This window comes from Belonocnema kinseyi, chromosome 6 (assembly GCF_010883055.1).
Source record: "Belonocnema kinseyi isolate 2016_QV_RU_SX_M_011 chromosome 6, B_treatae_v1, whole genome shotgun sequence".
NCBI classification, from domain to species: Eukaryota; Metazoa; Arthropoda; class Insecta; order Hymenoptera; family Cynipidae; genus Belonocnema; species Belonocnema kinseyi.
In genome coordinates this window covers 91,110,399-91,131,742 of record NC_046662.1, presented here as the reverse complement: position 1 = coordinate 91,131,742, position 21,344 = coordinate 91,110,399, and the positions used below count along the sequence as shown (strand labels likewise).

At 32.2% G+C, this 21,344-nt stretch overlaps 1 protein-coding gene across 2 annotated transcripts in view; it reads left to right on the top strand.

Annotated features, from left to right (window-relative positions):
• Positions 1-21,344, top strand: part of LOC117174134 (neo-calmodulin-like) — a 338,301-nt gene that overhangs the window by 204,244 nt on the left and 112,713 nt on the right. The gene's annotated exons all lie outside the window — the stretch shown is intronic.

Genomic DNA, 21,344 nt, shown 5'->3' with positions numbered 1-21,344 from the left:
TCCTTTAGTCCCCTTCTATTCTCTCATTCGCTAATCACCTCAACTATCATCCTCTAGAATCTTAACCACATGCTCTTGTCAGCTTATCTTCCATTCCATGTCCGTCAGAATATTTTAATTCCGTAATTATTTCCCATCTTTATATTAATTGTCTCTTTTCTCCCACTCTTCATAGTTTACTTCAGTCTTCACTGCTAAATCTCGAGCATTAAATAACTTCCTACTCACTTCCCTTTTCCTCCCTTACCTTCGTCTCGAACGTCCATGTCCTCTTTCCCGCTCTAGTACTAAATTTATCCCTTTGCGTTCCTTCTCTCACCACGTATCCACGCGTTCTCCAGTCCACCCCTAATGCCCACCTGTTATACCTGTATGGTACACTCTCAATCTCTTTCTTTCCTTCTATCTCCATATCTCTGCTCCATAGTCTAAAACGGCTATACCAGCGTGTCTAATAACCAAATTGTCTGTCTTCAATGTTTTTTGCCTTCTTTTGCCTATTCTTTATATCTATTCTATTATCCCTTCCGCTTTCTTTTGTCCTTTCTCTTATATGAGTTCCATAATCTCTTTTTGTTTGCAAGGTATATACCATATATTTAAAATCATTTACTTCTTCCAACTTTGAACTTCTTCCAACGTTTCTTTTATCCGAACTCTGTCCCATGCTTTCATCTTCATGCTGAAAATAATATGCTAAATAAAAGTGGATTTTGAGGATTTCCTTGCCTTATTCCTCTCACCTACCAGAAACTATCTCCTACTTGCTCTCCTACCTTTACTTTTTTGTATCTCCAAAAATGTCCGATACGCACTCTATTAAACCCTCTCTTTTCCCCGTTCTCACTTTTTATCCTTTTAGTTGCCAGATAATTGAGAACATATATATGCTATCCATCGCCCCAATAACTTTTCTAAATCCTGTCCGATCTAGCAGCTCTATCCCCCCCCCCCCCTCTATATTTTTTTCTTCAAACTCTCTGATAAAACTATTACATATACTTTATACAGTGTTCAAATTAACGTCACTCACCTATACTCTTTATCCGCCTTACCTTTGCATTTCTTCACTATAAGTACTACTACTTCTTCTTTCCATAACTCTGACCACCTCTGTCCTCTACATACCTCCACACCATCCATGCCTTTCCATCCCTTCTTATTCCGAACACCTTGGCTATTTCTCCCCTTGTTATATTATCTTCCTTATCTCTTTCCTTGTCATATGTTCTTCCTTTTCTCATTTTTCTAACGTTTATCTTTACCCTTTCTAGCAAATCCATACAATATTTTGACCATTCTATCATATAAATATTCTGGCTTACTCTTTTTCTTTTTTTCTCTGGTTACTGACCTCTTTTTGATTAGCATATTATTAAAAACATTTTGGTAGATACATTCAGCTTAAGCAATTCTGAGCTAGTGAAGTGCGTTGTATGTTGTAATGTTAAGTTAGGTTATAGGATTAGGTTTGTGTGCGTCATATGTATAGAGAATAGACATAATAGTGTGATCGAAAATAACCAAATTTGTATCGTATAATAATGGTTAAATTTTTCCCTACCACGGCGCTCCTTTTGCATGTGCCACACTAATAACGTACTCGAGAACATCTAGTATTTTAATGCAATATTTGCATTCGACAGAAAACCGCTTGGTTTTGTATAACGTTTTTATGTAAAAAAAGACTACAAATTTAGTATCCACTTCGCAGTACGACTTTTTCCGTGAATATAAGCCCTCAAAGTATGAAAAATGGCCACATGTACCACTTGGGAGGATTAAAAGAGGGCCTAAATCCAATACAAACTAAACACTTTACAGGCTTTTATTAGACCTATTAAGATCGACGTTTAGAAGTCTACAATAAGGATACAATTTTGGCTCGAAAAGATTGATTAACTTCAATTTAATCAGTTTTTATTCTCCGCTCTTCGAATTATCACTTTTGGTTTATAAGCTGAAATAAATTCTCGATAAATACAAATTTTTCTAACCCACGGGAAGTAAGCTCTTATAATTAGATTTATCTCTGTGGCTGTAACGGAAAACTTAAGTATTGAATGTCGACTGTGGAACAGTTTCATTGTCTCATTAGGTTTTTGTCCGAAGTTATATGAGTCGTTTTGTTTTCACGAAAAACATTAAAATTGTTAAACTTTTAATGATTAAAAAAATTTATAATTCGACCATGAGTTTTATCAATTCGGTAAAAAATGCCACGTAGATTTTGGAATGCAAAAAGAATGACAACAAAAATCTGCTTCAATTCAAATAAATTTAGTTCGATTCAAATTAAAAAATGTTATCAAATAAACTGAATGTAGACAATTCTATTTGTTTGAATAAAATAAAAATTTTATCTTCGCTCATTCTTTCTTCATTTTTAATCAAAGATTTTCATATTAAAAGTGTTAAACTTTGAATATTATTAAATTAAATATAAATCAGAAACAGAGATTAAAAAGGTGACATCTTTAAAACTTAAATATTTAACTGGAATTTACTTACACTTATCTTTCGTGAATATCCAGACTTGCATTCGATGATTTAAGGTTTAACAAATTTTTAACAAACAAAATAAATATATCTCCTGATTATAATTTCCACTTCTTGCCTACTCCACTAAAGAATTATTTTTTAAATTCTAAATTAAACTTTCAAACCTCCAAACATCAGTTATTCTATTTGGGTAGAGCCTTTTTAATAACTTTAGCTCTGGCTCATTAATCATCCAGGCTTTTCCGGATTGATGAGGACACTGTGTTAGTATGACGCAGTATTTTACATTAAAAGTGTTTACTCTAAGTGAAAAATTGCTCAATTGAACGTGCGCTCATCCTAGTAAATTTTGTAGCATACTAAATTCCTATCTTATTTATCCCAACAGGAGTTTGTTCAATGTTATTTAAATTCTAATTTAAAATAGTTTATAGTTCAAGTAAAATTGAAATTTGTGACCATTAAGTTTAATTTCTTTTGAAAAAATATCTAAATTTGTGATTTTGTAGCGAAGTTCAGATTAAAAGGTCAGATTAAACCCTAAAAATGTTGTTCACATTTATTAAAATAAATTAATTTGAACTAAAATAAATCTATATTTATAATTATTACCATTACATACTGTTTAGTAGTTCTTTTATGTGTTTTTTTAAAATAAACCCTTATGAAAAAGAAGTAGTGTTAATTATTGGGTCTAATACTTTTTTCGCAAATAAGTATTGGAAATCTCATACTTTTTCGCGAAAAAAGTACTGGACCCAATACTTACTAATAATTCTTTTTCGTAATTGAATCTAAAATAAAAAGATAACGTAGTCTTCTTTTACGGGATTTTACAGAAATAAAAATTTGTTTCAAAATTTATTTTGTAGCTGTAGAAAACTAAAAATTTAAAAGTATATAGTGATATCAGCGTTAAACTTGTGTAATTACCTCTAAACATTGTGGTTGATCTAAAAAAAGAGGATCAGTTTTTCACAAAAATAAAAAAATTTCCGATGTTTTAGTAAATTAGATTTTTAATAGATCCGAATTTCATGTTCCTATAAGTTTATTCGGTGATCCTATACTATTTTTGACATTTTACAAATCTTGAAGCACACATGGTGGCCTACTTATGTAATTCGAATAAATACAGCTTAAAAAATAAAAATTTGGCACACCTTTTTGTAATAAAATCTCAGCAGTGCCACTTGTCCCTCCCAACAGTTTTAAATATATTAAATGTTACATTAGTGGCAAAAGTGTGTTTTAAGTAATGGCCTTGGACACTTTTATTAATATATAATGCAGTTTTAACTTCAATACTGACATGATAGAGATTAAAGATACTTATTCAAAAATAATAGGCAAATAATTATTTGTTGATGACTGGTCTTGATGACCAGTCATCAGCAAATAACATAGGCCCACAAAAAAATTGTCTGCACGAGACAAGCGACTAGGCTACACTTATGGATTTTGAGCGGCTGAATCCGAATGTGGTCTCAGAATTTGTCTTACACGTCTCAGTTTTTCACTAGATGCAAAAAGTAGGGAAAAGCCTAAGGATTTTCTCGTCACACAGGCTATACAAAAAATTTGTCTGCACGAGACAAGTGACTAGGCTATTCTCATGGATTTTGAGCTGCTGAATCCAAATCTGGCTTTAGAACTTATCTTACGTGTCTAAGTTTCGCCTTAGATAAAGAAAATAAGGAAAACTCTAGGGACAACTTGCACGTTATTTTGATAATACCAGTATACGCGAAAATAGGCACATCGATATTATATTCTTAGGTGCAACTACCTTTAGAAACTTAATTTGTACACAGAAATTCTTCAGTGTGCCTTTTATTTCCCCTAGCTTGGGTATTTCTATGGAAATTGAAGGGCTTTCTTGGATTATATAGATTTACACGGGAAAAAATAAGAAAAACCTAATATCCTTTACAGTTTTGCGTACGAAATCAGTCATTTGCCCTGTGCAGACAACTTTTTTTTTGGTGGGCCTGTGTGACCAGAATTCGCCTAGGCTTCTACTTACATTTAGCATCTAGAGACAAATTGGAATAAACCAAAAAATTTGGGGTTCATATTTAGATTTCGCACGCAAACCTGCAAAGTATATGGCATTTCTGTTATTTTTCCCCTTACAAATCTATATAATATGAGAAAGACCTTCAATTCTCCTGGAATTACCCAACCTAGGGTAAACGAAAGGCACACTATAGAATTTCTGTATACAAATTAAGTGTCTATAAGTCGCGGCAATTAAGAATATAACATCCATCTGTCTATTTTCGCATATACTGGTATTATCAAAATAACGCCCAGAATAGCCCTAGGTTTTTGACTATTTTCTGCATCTAGGGGAAAACTGAGACGTGTACGAGAAGTTTTGAGACCAGATTTGGATTCAGCGGCTCAAAATCCATAAGGGTAGCCTAATCACTTGTTTCGTGCAGACAAATTTTTGTTAGGTCCTGTGTGACCAGAAAATCCCTAGGCCTCACCCTACTTTTCGCATCTAGGGAGAAAATGGTAAAAGCTCGAAAATTTTAGTGGCCAAATTTAAATGGAAACTGTAAGCACATTGGGCAATTTTTGTTTATAAATTCGATCTTAAGGAGTCGCAACACATAAGAATATGACACCAGTACGCTTATTTTTCTGTATACTGCTATTATCAAACTAATGTCCAGAATAGCTCTAGTTTTTCCCCTATTTTCCGCACCCAGGGAAAAACTGAGACCTGTAGGACAATTTCTGAGACCATATTTGGATTCAGCAGCTCAAAATCCATAAAGCTAACCTAATCACTTGTATCGTACAGTCAAATTTTTTGTATGTCCTGTGTGACGAGAAAATCCTTTGGCTTTTCCCTAATTTTTGAATCTAGGAAAAACTGAGACGTATAGGACAAATTCTGAGGCCATATTCGGATTCAGTGGCTAAAAATCCATAAGGGTAGCCTAGTCTCTTGTCTTGTGCAGACAACTTTTTTTTGTGGGCCTGTGCAATTATATTTCTATCATCTTTGAATATATATTACACCCTGGTCAACACTATGACATCTTACATTATAGATATGCCTGAAAGAATCATGCTTACTATATATGTATATCCCTCGCCCATGTTTCGACTATGAGAAAACGGACGTAGTTATACGCGGAACTTGAAATTTTAACAAAGAATCATTTTGGAAACCGATTTTGGAACCTTATTACTCTTTCAAAGATGAAACGAGAAACTTTTTAAAAAAAACCTTTTCAAACCTTGGAAAGTTGTGGAAAAGCATGTCTGCGCCGAATTTCAGTCGCTTTAACAGTGAGTATGGCCGTCTGGGGGGATCGCCAACTGAAACTCGACGCAGAAAAACTTGGACATTTACCTTTATATCTTGAGAAGCCCTAAATCTTTTTGAAGTTTAATGGGCTTAAATTAAATATAAAATTTCACAATTTGCGTATTGTCAATTTCAGTTTTTCCATGAGTACCCTTGGTCGCAGCACGACTTGATATTACAAAACAAAATCTGAGACATTCTCGGCGATCACCGCTCTCACGGTCAACAGCAGTAATCGCTGACTGAATTAATTATGTTTTTTAACGTTAAAAAAAAAATTGATACATTTTGAACGAGTAATCACATTTTAATGTCGGGAGTGAATTTTGAGAGTACTTTCGCTGATATTACCGAAAATTTCCGAGTGTAGTGTATAAAAATACAACTTTTTCATTTGTACAACAATTTTCTAAACTATTTTAACTCATTAAACTGAAAGCAATCTTAAACATTTATAATAATGCACTTTAAGTAATGAATAATTCAGAAACAAAACAGTACAAAAAACAGTAATCCAAGTCGAACAGTTTTCCCACGATATAAAGTAGATTATAATTCTAATATATACACAGAAAAACGCTTGTGTTAAATTTGTCGCAGCTCAAATTTCATTGGTCTCACAATAAGAATTTCCAGTCTAATATTTATTTCTATGAACGTATTTGCACATCTACTATCTGTCCAAAAAATATAGGCACCTCGATTTTTGTACAGAATTTCATGAACATTTCAGCAGGAAAAGATTCTAAAAATATGAGACAATATGCGTGTCACAGTTGAAGGTTTTGGCAATACTGATACAGAATTTCAAAATCTCCTGATGATTAGCGATTATTTCCTGGCGAATGAAAGGTGAAAGGGTACCATAATCATATTATCATTTCCGAATACTCAACTTTGAATAGCTCTAAGCCCCTGAAAATAAAGTTCGAAAATTCTGAAAAAATATATGGTTTGATCCCTTCTGTACACAACGGTGAAATTTAGAGCAAAAAATAATCATTTCTTAATAAGTTGTTAATAAAAACGTAGGGAGGTGTGATCTCCAAAACTAAGAAACGTACAAAGATCATTCTTAAAGCAAATTACACATTTCTGGCTTCTGAAAGTGTTGCATGTATTTTCAATCAACAAAAAGTTGCACTTGAATGTTTGAAAAATTATTTTTTTCTGGGAAAAATACAAAAGACTTTATGATAATCGAGGAAATTTTATCCCTTTTTTTCCATCAAGATTTAGGGACTGTGTAAAAAACCTGAGTACGAGAGAAGGTCATATTGCACGCGTAGCAGTAGCGCCCGCAAATTGCCCTGCTGAGAATGCGGTTGCTTCGATTATCGTAAAGTCTTTTGTATTTTTCCAAAATGAAAATAATTGTTTAAAAATCCAAGTGCAATTTTTTTCTCATTAAAAATACATAGAGCACTGTCAAAAACCAAAAATGTGTAATTTGCTTCAAGAATCATCTCTGAATATTCCTTAGTTTCGAAGATGGCACCTCCCAACGTTTTTGCTAACAACTTGTTAACAAATAATTATTTTTTTACTCTGAATTTCACCATCGTGTACAGAAAGAATCAATGTAGCCATCTATTTTTTTCAGAATTTTCATAATTTATTTTGAGCGACTTAGAGCTATTCAAAGTTGAGTATTCGGAAATGATAATATGATTATGGTACTTTTTCACCTTTCATTCGCCACGAAATAGTCGCTAATCATGTGATCATTTTGAAACTCTGTATCAGTATTTGCAAAACCTTCAACTGCAACATACATGTTGTCTTATATTTTTAGAATTTTTTTCCTGCTGAGATTTTCTCGAAAATCTGTACAAAAATCAAGGTGACTATATTTTTTAGACAGATAGTAGGCATCTACTCTCTAAATTTTTATGTAGTCCGGTCACTTTGGGCGTGAATATCATAGACAAGAAAAATGGTTTTAAAAATCGTAAAGTCCATGTCAATGTGTCTTTATTTTTGCGTCGATTGCATACTCAGCTGTTATTATGCAAAAATCTGTTGAGAAACTGTCAGTCCTTATTTGCCGAAAAGCACAGAAATAATACGCTTGGAGTAGATAGCTCAACATTGAGAAGCTCCTGTGTTATCAAATTTCAATAACAAATTTTAAGTTTTTTTTTTATTTATTCTTCAAAACCTTAAGAACTTATATCTTTTTCAACAAATTAATTATTTTCATCAACGTGACTATAAAGTGGTTTTAAGAAGAAAAAATATATTTAGTACTACTGCTACTACGACAACGAAAAAAATGTAAAACAATATATTAATTTTCTGTTAATACAACCATATAAAAAAGTATGATTAATAATGACGCAGCAGAGATGTTTGCTTCATTGAAGCGTTTGACGGCACATTCAAAGAACCGTGCGGGCTTCTGGATCTTTAGTTATCCGAAGTTCATTGTTTTTAAACAATCTATTTACATGATTTTAATACTTTTCCTTTTTCAAACAATTACAAGTTTGGCTCGTTGTGGTAGGTACAGTAGTATTAAAGATAATTTTTTTTTCTTGTAAATTACTTCATAATTAGGTTTATAAAAATATAACATTTTTTAAAAAGATGTTAATTCTTATGGCTTTGAAGAATGAATAAACAAAAATTCGAAATTTTCTAATCAAATTTTGCAATACAGGAGCTTCTGAAAGTTGACTTATTTACTCAAAGTGCATTATTTCGGTGCTTTCAGGCAAATAAAGGTTGCCAGTTCCTCATCAAATTTTTTAACATTAACCGATAAGCATGCAATCGACGCAAAAATAAAGATACATTAACATGCACTGTACAGTTTCTTTTTACCATCTTTCTTATCTGAGATATTTACGCCCAAAGTGACCGAACTAAGTGGAAAAACTGGAGAGTAGGGGAAATTATCATTTTGAGACTGAATTTTGGTTCATTTGGTGAGTTGTGGAGTGCTGAACTGCGCTGTCACCCACCTGGACACATGCCAAAGCAATTATTCGCTTTGCGATATTAGACTAAATAATTGTTAATAAGCAAACTAATTGAAATAATATTTATCTAATTTTAAGTTTTCTTTTATTTAACAGTGCGTACTGGTCACTTTCAATAAAATTATAACTTCCTAATGCAATTTGCAAATCCTAAGTTGGTCATAATCAGGGCCGTCGACATTTAAACTAAATCCGGGATGAATATAAAAATTCATGATCGTCTGCAAATGCCCAGCATCAATTTCGTTGCAGACGGTCACGGGTTAGTTTTTATATCCCGGCTTTGGTGGTTTGAATGTCATGTCGGTTTTGACTAACCTAAGATTTAGAAATTATACTACGCCAAGTACAATTTTTATTTCAAGACGCTAATACACACTGGTAAATGAGGGGAAATTAAAAGTTAGATAATTATTATTGTAACTTACCTGCTTATAAACATCTGTTTCACCCAAATAACTGCGGACAAAATCATCTTTACGGGTGGCTAAAACTTTGAAGACAACACTTCACGTTGTTCTGAATAAGAAAAAACAGTCTCAAAATGATGAATTTCCTCTAGATTTTCATAATAAATCTGTGTGGCTTAAGTTTGTTGCAACTCAATTGAACATCGATATTGGTGTACTTTCGCGGATCGGCGATTTTATGTGTATATCTATGAAAACTAATAACAATTATTATATTATTTAGAAATTTATTCCACTCGCATCTCGGAAACCAAAATCGGAATCTATTGAGAAATTGCCCATATAACTTGATAAAAGTTTAAATGAAAATCATAAATTGAGTAGTATTTCCATGAAAAAAACTCTGGACTATCAAATTAATTCATTCATTTAATTCAACAAAATTCACTTAGTTCAAATTTCTGACTTTATATTTTAATCTGGAATAGAATTAAATTTTTATAGATGACTTCCAATTCTGATTAGACATTAGAGGACCATTAGTCGACAATTGCCGGATATGGAAGCCGGAACGGAAGCAAACGGCTGCCTCAGGACACTTGGTGGTCGTAGGTTGAGGTTGGGTAGCGAATAGTGTATACGTTGGAGGTAGAGTACGATCGATGACCCAGGTGCACCTTCAGTATTTATGGTCGATGTGGTGGTTTTAATATTCATTATTAATCTCACTCAGCTCCTTTCTTGCTATGCGAACATAAGTGCACTAACATGTACCTCTAGACAAACATCTTCTTTGTCATAACTGCAATAAATAATAAAGATTGTCTATCGATACAGGTAGATTACTTCACGCTTTCATACGTAGGGTAAACAGGGGTATTGCCGACACTCTTATAGTGAATAACACTGTGCAATGAAAATGCTTTTATTAGAATTTCAGAGATATAAAATAGATACTTGTAAATGAATAAATATTCTATACTCTATTTAATTTGTATTTCAATATTTATTTAGTACTAAATTACTGAATTTATGTTCATTCAATAACATTTTTTTTTGCCACCTACAGGTGGACATTTTTGACACTATTAAAATTAGTCATGTCGTTAATTTGAAAGTCCCCTGAAAGTTAGAAGAAAAGTTATTTCTTATTTTGTAGTACTTTCAGAGGTTAGATTATTATGTTTTGTAATATAATTCAATAAATATTAGTCTCAAATTTGAGCAGATTTGATATATTTGAAATATTCTTATCATACCTTCAAAACCAGTGAACGACATCCAACAGAAAAAAGTTTTTAGGGTATAATACGCATTTTTTATTAATGGCCGTGCTGCTATGCACAGAAAAAATAAAGTGTTAATGAAGCACCAATATCAGGGTACCATATACCTGCAACCAAAGTTACCCTTGCAGTGGGGAACGAAGTGTCCATCACTTAGGGTACGAAATACCTACTACTTTGGGTAAGATGTGTCCGCTTTTTTGGGTACAAAATGAAAAACGTCATTCGACGCATACTCTACGCGTTCGTATCTTCTTAAATACTTCTTAAATACTTTTAAAGATTTGGAATAGCCATATCCAAATGCATTGTTTATTATTTTGACAGCTTTGCTAATTGTATGTCATGGTCATTGAAGTTTATCAGGTGCGTTGTTCGCACTTCATAAAATTGAGCCATTAGGTATTTCAGATTAGGTGGGGATATCCAAAATGTCTGCACGCTAAAGCGCAAACAATAATACCAAATACATAAAACTTAAATTTATTTTTATAATAACTTGGAAAATAATTATTTTTCACGATAAGTGTACTCAGACTTTTTAACTCTTTAATAACTATTTAATACAATGATAAAATTGATATTTTTTTTGTAATTTTGAAAAATAATTTTTTCCCAAGTTATAAACTAAATTAAGTTTTATCCTTTGGGATTTGTATTATTGCTTGGCCCTCATTGTAAAGTGATCTTGCCAGCTGACGTCACAACTTGAAATACTTAATATTAGAAATCTTAGCGCATTATAACTAGAGAGAACCAAACAGTGGCAGAGTTATTGGCAAAATAAAAGAAACAGACTATGAGTTAGCATGATAAGCTATCTCTCTCGCGCATTGATCTGATTGGCTCTTTACCGCTTCCCTCTAAATGAAGATTAGATAATTAACATGTATGCGCAAGTAAAGAGCTATTTATGGAGCAAAATTGAAAACACCAATCACGTTGCTGTGCGAGAGGGACAGCTTATCCCCCAGCCTCAGTCAGTGTTGGCAGAACGCGGAGATTTCTGACATGCGCATTACTTATTCTTGTGTATTTTTGGATTATGTAAGGCCATGTGTCAATTTAAAAAAGCACAAGAATCACTACTGTGAATACTCGGGATATCCGCGTTTTCCCACAATATAACTTTTTATCTTGAATAATTTGTACCTTAATAAGATATATGGTAGAGCATAGGCATGTTAAGATTACTAGAAAAGTAGAGCATATAGATGCTAAATTCCCCGTGCATGAATTGTTCGATATTTAAGATGCAAAGGACGAGAACTGAACCTACAATTATTTATGGGCTATAAAATTATACAATATGAACAATAATTTTTTTTTTCAAAATGTAAATTTTTATTTAATTCTCGTACTGTTTGTTGCGTAATTATTTACATGAAAATAACAGAACCTCGATTTGAACTTCTCGCCAACAAAATACGCAAAATTTATATTTATAACTCGAGCATTAAACCTTTTTTGGCAATAAATAATGCCTTGAAAAATATAATAAACATTCTGAACATTCATCTGTTAGAAAGAGAGATTCGATAAACTAGATTAGGGGGCATCGGGATCCCACCCCTAGTTATTTCAATCATGTCCATTCCTCAAAATCTAGTTTAACAAAGTGAAATCCGCATACCTTCAAATTTTCTAAGACCATGGCATGTTTGAGATCAGCTGCTAAAATTTCAAAACAATAACATCTGAACTTTTGTACCCCACCATGTCGGTATTTCGTATCCTACATACGCGGTATGTCATGCCCCAAGTTCGAGAGATATCTAAATGCCTACCGAGGTACAGTGAACACCGTTATAATTTTACCTGCAACAAAATATACCCCCAAGTTTTTACTGTGTAATTGCTATTTGCTTTTCTTATTTCTATGCCATCGCTTTTCAAGAGTGTTTAATGTTCAATATCTTTTAAATTGATTTTGGATTTCTGAAACTCAAAAATCAATCAACGACACCCCCGAATGAATTTAACAAATTCGTAAACTGGTGAAATATACATAATCACACAATATCGAAGGCATTCCTTTTCGCCAAAAACTTAGTCTTTTCTTGTACAAAACCCATAATTATACAAAATTCTGTTCCTTATTATCTAAAGAAACTAAATTGCAAAATATTTCTTACAAATAACTTTCTAATTTCTTTTAAATTCAAAATCAATAGCGGTGTCGTTCACTGAATGCAGGGTGTCGTTCACTGGAAATATGGTGTCGTTTACTGAATTTGAATAAATTATTTTAAAATAAGTATAACAATAGTTTGACAAAGAAAAATTATATTGCTGGGTAGTGTCTGAAGACGGCAAAAATCTGTCCTTTTAGATGAATTCATCTTCGTTACCAAAAAGGAAGCATATAAATTAATATTCTCCTTTTTCTAAAAATTTTTTTTAAGGTGTCGGTAATAGCCATGTTTACCCTATTTGGCGTATATGTTTGCAGGTGATAATAACCAGAGCGGTAGTGGGTTTTTAAGGGGAAATTTTTAAAAAATCGGCTCGCTGCGCTCGCCAATTTGAGCGCGCATAAGGCGCGCGAATGTTGGAACTCGCTTGATTTTGAAATATACCTCGTGCTACGCGCTCGGACTTTGTATTTTTCTCACATTTTTACATTCTCATATTCGCGCTCAGTCTTTGCATTTCTCCCACATTCATGCACATACCTTTCAAAACTAAAGATCAACGAATCCTGTAATTTTGCGATTGTGAACTCTTTCTTTTCAAAGCTCTTTCGGCTTCAGCGAACACATTCTCATTACGTATCTCGTGCTTCGCATTCGATTTTCCCCAAAATGTCAAACTTTCTAAACTATGATCAACACTTTTATATCAAATATAATACATTCTTTATGTACCTCTGCCTGAAATGTTTATTTAGATATTGCAAAATAAATTATAAGCCCTGAAGATGTGAACTGCAATGTTCATGAAACGTCGGCAAACAATTCGTAGTTTTTTACACGAGTGAAACCCGAAATATCTCTTTTTATCAAAATGAATCATCGTGAAAGCATAAAATCTATTATCAAATTACAAATTGTATTTATCATCATTACTTTAATATTTGTTTCTCATTTTGCGTTAAATTTTATTCATAGCTGCGTTGAAACATATATCATTTCAATAAATTTATATCATTATAATTGACAATATGCATGGGAATTGACACATTATTCTTAATGCCTTTTTCATAATTTTTTTATTTTTAATCTTGTTTTTTACAATTAAAAGAAAAACATTATTTATTGCACGAACAAAATTTGTATTTTCGATTTTTTAAATAAAAATTCAAAAAGTTGTGTAGACCTTCGTGTGTGGCTTTAAAAAAGTAACGTTTTTCTTCTCTTGACTCTTTCCCATATCACGCTTTGTTGGGCTTCTAATGTTTATTTTCGTGTGGTTTTTTGGATTTTAAAAATGCCATAAATTTGGTCTTTTTTATTTTATCAAAAAAAGTAATTGGGATAAATTGTTCGTTTATTTTTTTCTACTATAAATAGCTGCCAAAACAATTTTCAAATATTAAGAAAAAGTGGTCTCAAAAATTTTCCAAATGCTCCAACTTTTTTAAATTTCGTCAAAGAAAAGCTGGTTAACAAACTCGACCTTACTTTTCATATCCATATAAAGTGTACCGAAGGACAATCCAACCGAATAATTCGTTCTAATGGTCATTTTTGACATAAAACCAGACCTTCTCATTAGGATGAGAATGTAAAAAATTTGGTCGAAACTGAAAACACACCTCTACCCGATTTCTAGTAGATGCTTTGTTCTTGAAGGGTACAAAAAGAAAAGGGGTTAGTAGCCTTCCACCTCTTTCTTGATATTGAACATTAGATTTTCGAATTTGGATGTCCATATCCATATTTACAACATTAAAATACGTAGAAGTATATGAAATGTTAAAAAGAAATGTATCACATGTATATTTTAACAAAATTGATTACTTTCGCCCGCACAGCGTGCAGTTTTTTTATAAGGTTTAATCATTTAAGGGAATGAACAATTATAGTAATATATCTAACATCATTGTTTTATACTTCACGGATAATTGAATCCCTGTCGAATTCGACTGCTTTTTCTGAAATAATTTTTAATTAAACTTATTGAGACAGTTCCACAGCGAGAGTCTATGCACTAAATACTCAGGGAGTCAAATAGCCAACTGCGTACCTATTGCAAAAGAATGTTTTTTTACGGTGGTATTAACCAAATAAAGTTTAATCCCGCGAATTTGCTCTATTTTTTGCCGAGCAGCATAATCCTACAAACCAAGTTAGAACGTCACATTTTTTCCTATTCGTCAATAGCCGCAATTCATTTTCAAAACACATCTTTAAATAAATACAATGCGAATTACTGATTTTTCTTTTGTGAATATGGAAATGATTTGTCATATGTTTCATGTTAATACATAAGAGCTCCAGTATGAGAAGTACTGATTTAGTACTTCCTAAAACTGCTGGCCCAATCACTTTCTCAGGGGAGCAAGGAGAGAGCAGTTGCGACTGTCATCTCGGAAGGGGCGCAGTGTGCGAGTACTCAGTCGAATATATAATTCATATCAATTGGGCACGTTTCAGGCGGCCCTGACTATTGACGCTTCGAGGGACTGATTTAGTAGCATGGCCAATGCGATGCAAACCCTAAAACTACTTTTATATTAGAACTCTTGTGTGGTTCATTATATATCATACTTCAAGTTTGCCATTAAAAAATGGCAAGATTACGATATCCGTGGCGACAAAATTGTAATGTGGATTTCTATAGGATTTTTAGCAAAAAACATGAATCTGAAAGTTTTAAATCAATATCTCGAATAGTTTTCGATTTATGGAGTTTTTAAACTTTTTTTTAATGTACACAATTTCTGAAGTTCATTCCAATAGGCGATTTTTGTACAAGAAAAAGGAGTTTTAATTTGGATTCCTATAAGCGAAAAAGGGCAGGGGTGTGACCTTAAATTTTTTCTATGACCAGTCACAGGAGTGACCCCCCCCCCCCTCCCACGAAGCATTGGAAAAGGGGCTGGGGTATGATCTCACATTATTCCTGTGACCAATCACAGGAGTGCCTTCGATATCTCGAAAACTATTCGAGATCTCAATTTAAAAATTGCAGATACATATTTCTTGCAAAAAATACCATCAAAATTCATATTTAGAAATTATGTTTGCCAAAAAAAGTTAATAATTTTAACATAAAAAATCGATGTATCAAAAACTATTAGAGATATCGATTTAAAACTTTCAAATTTGTGTTTCTCGCAAAAAATCCTATACAAATTCACAATAAAACTTTGTCGCCGCGGATATTGTAATCTCCCCTTTATAAAATAATAAATATATAAATTAACATTTTAGAGAAACACCGATCCACATTTCGATCCGCTATCCACATTTGGGTCCTCTGCCTTTGATCCTTGACGATTTTTACTGGTGAATATTTTTAATTTAAATTTGCCTTGTTACTGAATTAATGACGGACTGGCATGGGGCAGCGAAGGAATCACGTCTGAGTAGGCTGACATCGATCAGACGGAATACAAGATAATTAATCACCGTAATAATTAAAGCTTCTAAATACCTTCTCAATTTAATCCGAGATGTGAATTTCCGAGCTGTTTCAACAAAGCACTTCCGTTATGATAAAAAAAAATTGATTTTTCAAATTAGCAGGGATATAACCTCCGGTAGCTACGACCACGATTTTTCACTTAACGATCGATCCCAAAGCAACCAGAAGTAATACGTCGTCCGACTTATCACTTCCCACAACACCAGACGATAAACGAGTCAAGCAAATCACTTGACCATGGAGAATAGACACAAGGAGACCAAAGTAATGTAACGAAAAATGAGCATATTTTTCGCAAAAAGTACACGCCTGAACCTCCCGTGCGTGGCGCTAGTATGAACATTTGTACAAATCACGTGGCACAAATATAGCCGCCCACAAAACAATCGTAACAATACATTAATATAACCTCAAATCAATAAGTATTAAATATTATTTATGAAATTATTGGTCCATGTAATAAATAATGATTAATTTAAAGTCATAACTTTCTGCGCAAGTCTAAATGTGGTCATACATTTTTTGAAAATCGTACGAAACTTAAGAAAGGTAAGTAAGGATAACATGTACAGGAAAATAATTTCGGTGATTGAACTCGTTCTTATATGATAAATTTTTTTTATAGGTCTTTTAGTATTGTACTTGCCATTTCGATATTGAACTTTCACTTTATAAATTACATATTTAATGTACAGAGTATATTTTATAGGGTAGTTAATTGCACCTGAATTGAGGTTATATTATTCTTTTCACTTGGAGGGCCATGTTTGTACATATTTTCATACTAGCGCCACGCACGGGAAGTTCAGGCGCGTGTACTTCGCGAAAAAACCTGCTCATTTTTTGTAAAGTCAATGTAAAGGACTTTGGTCTCCTTGTGTATATTCTCCATGCACTTGACAAATAACCAAAAGCGAAAGAAACACAGAATTTAAATTTAAGAACTCAAATAATTGAATTGTCCAGGAAAGCACACTTGATTTTAAATTGCTTGAACAATTTGAATGACTACACTAGCCTGCATCTTGGATGTTACTGAGTGGAGAGGCAAAAGGTTTGAGAAATATACAAAGAAATATGACGCTTCTACATTTGTACCCACTCCAACGAAAAAGGTAGCGCCGGAGACTCAAAAACAGAGGGAAAACTTCAAGGAGAATAAGCATTAGGCGGAGACCTTTCTATTAACAATGAAACCTGAAGTTCACTTAAAAGAAAGAACAATAACATCAAACCAATTTTTAACATGCTGACTTTCAAGTTTTCTACATCATTAATTGGTTATAATCATGAAACCTAGGCAGTTTTTAAATTTTTATTCCAATTGGGCGATAAAATAAATGTCATGAAGTAACTATCAAAATCACGATGAATTTTATTACAATGTTGTAGGTAATTCCAATTTGTAGCTCTTGAACACCTGTTTTAAACTTTTTTAGACTTATTTTTATCTTTGTATGCTTTTTACTGAATTATAGTTGATATATTTTATATGCTTAGAAACCGAGTGTTAATATTATCTTAGCTCTAAATATCAATTCTCGTGACATTAACAATCACGCTATTTTGTCAAAAACTCACTTATATCTGTTTGCATTTACTAAATGATTTGTACAGTTTTATTTTTTCCATTATTCATTCTAATAAATTGAATTCGAATTAAAAATTGTAAGCGTGAAAGACTAAATAAATCATCTAAATTGAATCTCTTTGGACAAATTTAGCCATTAAGCCGCTACAACAATAATTTGTATCTAGCCGTAAATGAATTTCAAAACACTAAAGGCCTGAAAATCGGAAAGCTGCTCCTAGCTCGTTTGAACTCTTATCAGTTTTATCTGAGTGTTTGCAGTCCCCAGAAATCTGCGAGTCGAGAATCAATAAGGAAGCGCCTGCAACTAGCCTTGAAAACTTATATCACTCACGCAATGAAAGTAATGGTTGCGAAGAGAATTGTACGATTTGAAAAACAGATGCTTTAAACAAAATTTCCAACTTAAAAGTCTACAAAAATATGCAACTGAATAGATTAAGATTAACACTAGTCTAAAAGAACTTCGCTCATTCTGATTTAACTTTTAATCATTATCTTTACGACCTCTAATTTTCTAATATTCTGTGATTTACATTTTCAACTAAACGTTCTATATATGCAATTGTTGTAACCGTTAAATCGATTCAAGATAAAAGTAAAAAGGCTTCGTCAGACGCGTCTCTGTTTGTATAGATATATGCAAATAACGATTATAGTTGTGACCTGATTCTTTGGTTCGTACTCGACAAATATTTCCATCCCTCTGCCTTTACACCGACTTCTGTCTTTTTTCTTTCTGTTTTCTCTTCTTGATTTCTTTTGTTTTCCGCAACAAACAGAATCGAGAGAATTCAACATTCGTCCGAGTTACCACTGCGTATATCGTGAACTTTTCTCGAAGGAAATTTTTCATTATAAAAAGTAAAAGGTAGGAAATATTTTTTCGGGAAGCAGAAATTGAATTAATTTCAGTGAAATTATATTTTTAAATCAAAGATACTTCAAAGAAACCCAAATGTATCTTAGATTTGAAAAAAGGACTTGTATAATCTGTTTGTGATTAATCTTACATTAACTTTCTTGAGTAATCGTAAACATTTTTAATCTTAAATTACTCGTAACAATTAAAACTTTATACCCTTATAAGCATGTTTTTACGTTTTATTGTAAGTTTATGCTGTAAACACAGGTAAAAAATAAACATATGTGCATGATTGCTTTGCTTTTGCACTTTGCCCTTTTATGTCAGATTTTTACTGATATCAGATTTTCAGTTTCAAGAAAGACATTGATTTATGCGCTGTAATTTTTATATGCGAACATGTGCTCGTTTCTAGAGAAATATTTCTCGTGTCTAGAAAAAGGGAAGAAGTAGGCCAATGGATATCCATTCTTACAAATAATTAATATTTTTACTTTCTGGCTGTAAATACGTGTACATGTGAGGTGTCGTTTTTAATGTTTTCTCAGTGTTCGGATCAATAGACACATACACCCTAATCTTTTACCACTTTGTCTTTGCAAAATTTTCAAAATTGCAGTGTATAGTGTATATAGTGCAACTAACAGTAAGATAATGATTAGTAAAAACCACACATAAATTTTACACGTATCACGATGTGAAAAATTAATGGGAAGTGAAAATCATGTGCATGCGCAGAGAATATATGGAACACGTTCTTGAACAAGTTTATCATAATTTGCTTATCGTAGAAATTATTTGATAATAATCATTAAAATAATTTCTTTCTTTCCTCTTTGCATTAAAAATTATGTTTACAATTATATAAATGTTATATTATTATTTTCATTATAATTTATTAATAACGGAAAAGTACAAATTTCTTAAGGTATTTAGATCCTTAAACTTTATATTCCATTGATCGAAATTATATATAAAATTACTTTAACAAATTTTGATCGTAACAGCTATAATAATTGATGAATGTACCAGAGACATCCTTTCTGGCATTGCTTGCCGCGCTGCTATGAACGCTTTTAATGGCTAACAGTGGACTATTACGTTTGCGTCATGAAAATTGACTTATGGTGAATGTAATCTATAATTTCGAATGATTTACAATAACTCGTACTTACTGTACAATATGTAGAGACCCCGTTATAATTATGATCGTAAATCTTAATATAGATTTCTGTACAAGCTGAGTATTACAGATTTCACATCATTTTTTCTATTATTTCGAATATCGAGCATGGCTAGGCTGGAAAGAAATAATCCTAGTGACCTATTATATTGCTTAAAGGAAACCTAAAATTTCACAGATGTAAATTTAAATTTCTCACAAATTCTCACCACTTTGCTGACACTCAAATGTCAGTGAAAAGCGAAATATGTTCATTGTGGCTATTTTTATTTATGAGGGATGGAAAATCGATTTTTAGTACTTTAGATTAAAAAGCGCTTTAAAATATCGTCACAACGAGTGTAATCAATTTAATATTAAACTACTTTATTCTACAAGTATATAATATTTAAAAATTGAACATTTTTAGCTTTTGATCTAAAAACATTACGAATTGGTATTTATAATCCTAAAATTTTTTATAATCATACAAATATATGAAAAACAAATTTAAATATAAAGCAATTAAATTCAGTTATTTACATATATTAGAGGCTAAGAATTATAACCACTTTTAGTTCATTTCAATTGCTGTTTAAAACATAAGAAAACTAAATAAAAGCCAAAATGGCTTTTCTTATGTTTCCGTTATTGCAATGTATGAAAAATCGGACGCTCACGTGTAATTGTTGGTTTCACTATGAATCCTGACTGAAATTATAATGCTGCTATCTGAAGAACGTCCATCGTGTTTCATTAATCGCATCACTGAGCAATCAATTGATTGACTCTCTGTCACATTGTCCATCAAAGCGATAACCGAAAACAAACATCTCGTAATAAATGTTTACAAAATTAATAACATACAGTCACTGTTATTCTTTTTTAACTGAAAGCTGAATTAAAAAGATAGAGAATCAAAAACTTAAAATTAAATGTTGTCCTTGATGAATTCATATTGAGCTGGTCCAAAACAGGTTTTATCTTCAGAAATTAAAAGTCTTTCCGATTTTTCCAAAGCATAAGTCAAAGAATGAAGTTTGACTCTGAAAAGAACTCGTTCGGATTATTTTGTGTGCTGCCTCAAAATTGCTTGAGTTGAACAGTGCAAAACAGTCGAAAAATGATCTAGATTTGAACTTATTTTCTTGTAACGATAAATTAATCAAAAAGTATTGGAACCGTAATTTAAAGCATCTATTAGAGTTATATGAAAAAATTCATAACTAATTTTTATCCAAACGTTTTATATCTATAGACAATTGAAAATTATTGCATGATTTTTTTTCAGTTTAATATTGCTAGCCAACCGTTTTTCTCGGATCCCAATGTACTAAAAAAGTTCGGCAAAATCGCCAAAAGCTCTTTTTCTTCGAACGAGCTTATCTTATCTAAAAATTTATTAACCTAAGTAAATGTAAGTAAAAAATATTTTTCAAGTTTATATCTACAATTTTTGGTAGTCTTATTATCGTAAAGTGAATATTATTAAATACTTTTGTAACTATAACGGAGAAAATATACATATATACTAGGCAGTCTGATAAGTACCTGAAAATTCTAAGAGATGGCATTAGTATTCACTAATGTGAACCATTTTCGTCGAGCTTGATCCTTCAAATGA